This window comes from Mustela lutreola, chromosome 5, assembly GCF_030435805.1.
Source record: "Mustela lutreola isolate mMusLut2 chromosome 5, mMusLut2.pri, whole genome shotgun sequence".
Lineage (NCBI taxonomy): Eukaryota > Metazoa > Chordata > Mammalia > Carnivora > Mustelidae > Mustela > Mustela lutreola.
In genome coordinates, this window is record NC_081294.1 from 132,889,136 (window position 1) to 132,891,898 (window position 2,763).

At 40.8% G+C, this 2,763-nt stretch overlaps 1 pseudogene; it reads right to left on the minus strand.

The window, feature by feature from the left end:
• Window positions 1-829: 829 nt before the first annotated feature.
• On the minus strand, window positions 830-896 carry LOC131832789 (U4 spliceosomal RNA; annotated as a pseudogene).
• Window positions 897-2,763: the final 1,867 nt, after the last annotated feature.

A 2,763-nucleotide genomic window follows, 5' to 3' on the forward strand; every position in this document is an offset into this window, starting at 1 on the left:
ATTTAAATTCACAGGCCTTAATAAAAAAAATGTTATAGAGACACATTCCAGAACACTAGAAAGATAGTCCATGACTTTGAAAAAGGAGAGAAGTCATTATCTTTTTTTTCCCTTTTCTTATGTCCTGTATAATAGGCACACAGTGATGACAAGCAATAGCAATGTTAATGAGATTAGGTGTAAATGATTAACTATTATGGACTATTACTATGGTTATTGTGATTTGTATGGCTCTATTGTTGATGCCTAGCAATTAAAAGATTCAAACTAGATTTTAACCATAAGGTACTGGGTATTAAGAAAAAAATGTACATACAGGAAAGCAGTAAAGAGCAACTGAGTTTTAAAATTATGGAAGGTCTTTGAACAGGAGTGTTTGCTGAGAAGTGATGCAGAATTTACATGTGGGTAGGTGTAGGATGTTAGTAAGCAAGGCAATGTGGTGGAAGGTATTGGTGATAATAAACTGTAGAGTGCACTGAACTCTGCTCTTCCTATTGTAGAGACAGAAGGGGGAGATGCCTGTCCTCAACCTGCATCATCCTCATCTTCCATCTTCTGGTACCCCGTGACTACTTCGAAATGCTCTCTTCCCAATTTGCTCTTTCTATCCCTACTGCTCCCCTTCTTTTCTCTCATCCTTGAATTTTACAGCTTCTCTCCACACTACTCTCAGTGCTATGTTCATTTCTTACTATACCTTCTCTTAGAGACCTTACTCACTCTCAAGGGGTGAACTACAACTTCTGAACTGCTAACTCCCAGACCTTTATTTCCTGCTCTAGTGTATCTTTCCAGGCAAGGGCGCACATTGCCTACCTGACTTTCTACTTCAATTAGCAATAATCGCGCCTCGGGTAACCTCATTGGCTACGATACTGCCACTGCTCAAAGCTTGACTGACTTTCTACTTCATTTCCAAATGATGCATCACTTAAAGTTCAGGATGCTTCAAAATGAACTCTGTCCAAGCTAGTTTCTTTCCCCAAATTCTCTCATTCCAAGTATGGTATCACCATTCCCTTAATTCACAGCTGTCCCTCACCCTCCATATCTAATCAGTCCTCAAATGGCATGCTTTTGGTCTCCACAATTCTCTCATCCAGCCCATATATTCATGCCCATTTGCCACTGCCAGAGTTTGGGAGCTTAACCCTTTTCTGGACTGTTAAGATGGCCTCCTAATTGATCCTCCTGCCCTTAATCTCATACTGTCTCATTCCATCCTAAACTCTGCTGCCAAGCTAATGTTTTTCAAACGCCTCTGGAATTGTTTCATTTTCTTTTTTTAAGATTTTTTATTTTTATTTTTTATTTATTTGACAGAGGTCACAAGTAGGCAGAGAGGCAGGCAGAGAGAGAGGAGGAAGCAGGCTTCCCGCACAGCAGAGAGCCCGATGTGGGGCTTGATCTCAGGACCCTGAGATCATGACCTGAGCCGAAGGCAGAGGCTTTAACCCACTAAGCCACCCAGGAGCCCCTGTTTCATTTTCTTAATAAAAACCCTCCTACACTGTGGGAATGCAAGCTGGTACAGCCACTCTGGAAAACAGTATGGAGGTTCCTCAAAAAGCTGAAAATAGAGCTACCCTGCGAGCCAGCAATTGCACTACTAGGTATTTACCCTAAAGATACAAATGTAGTGATTGGAAGGAGCAGGTGCACCCAAATGTTTATAGAAGCAATGTCCACAATAGCCAAACTATGGAAAGAGCCTAGATGTCCATCAATAGATGAATGGATAAAGAAGATGTGGTATAGTATATATAATGGAATACCATGCAGCCATCAAAAACCTGAAATCTTGCCATTTGCAACAACATGGATGGAACTGGAGGGTATTATGCTGAGCAAAGTAAGTCAATCAGGGAAAGGCAGTTATATATGATCTCACTGATATGAAGAATTTGAGAGGCAGAGTAGGGGCTTGTGGGGAAAGGGAGGGAAAAATGAAACAAGATGGGACCGAGTAGGGAGACAAACCATAAGAGACTCTTAATCTCAGAAAACAAAATGAGGATTGCTGGAGGGTAGGAGGGATGTGCTGGCTGGGTGATGGACATTGGGAAGGGTATATGCTATGGTGAGTGCTGTGAATTGTGTAAGACTGAAGATTCACAGACCTGTACCCCTGAAATAAATAATACATTATATGTTAATAAAAATGAATAAATAAAAAAATCATACAGCTCTTCATTATTCATTGTTTAAGAATAACTCATGTAATCATTCACTGAACAAATATTTACTGAGCACCTAATATATACCATGTTGGGAGCTGGCAGTGAACAATATGGAAAAGATTCTTGTTTTCATGGCTTTTGAGAAGGTAGGTAGTAAACAAGCAAAGAAATAAATTGATGCTATGAAGGAAATGAAATGTAGTAATGATAGAGAGTTGCTGGATGGGAAGGGAATTGCTTTCACAAGTTGGTCAAGGTAGACTTTTGGGAAGGAATGACTTTGATCAAAGACCTACATAATGAGCAGGACCTCGGCATCTGGAGATCTGGGGGAAAAGCATTCTGAGCAGAGAAAACAGCAAGTACAAAAGCCCTCGGAAGGGAAGGTGAATTGTCATTCCTGGCCCTTCCCATGTTGAGCTGAGCTAGCTTCTTAGCCTTATCTCATATAACAACTCCACATGATACTCAGGTTCCAGCCAAATCATCTTTCAAACTGCTCTCCACAAACATGCCTTTGTATTCCTGCTTGCATCTTTCCATTTCATGTGGAAAGCCCTGCTCTTTCTTATGACTACTG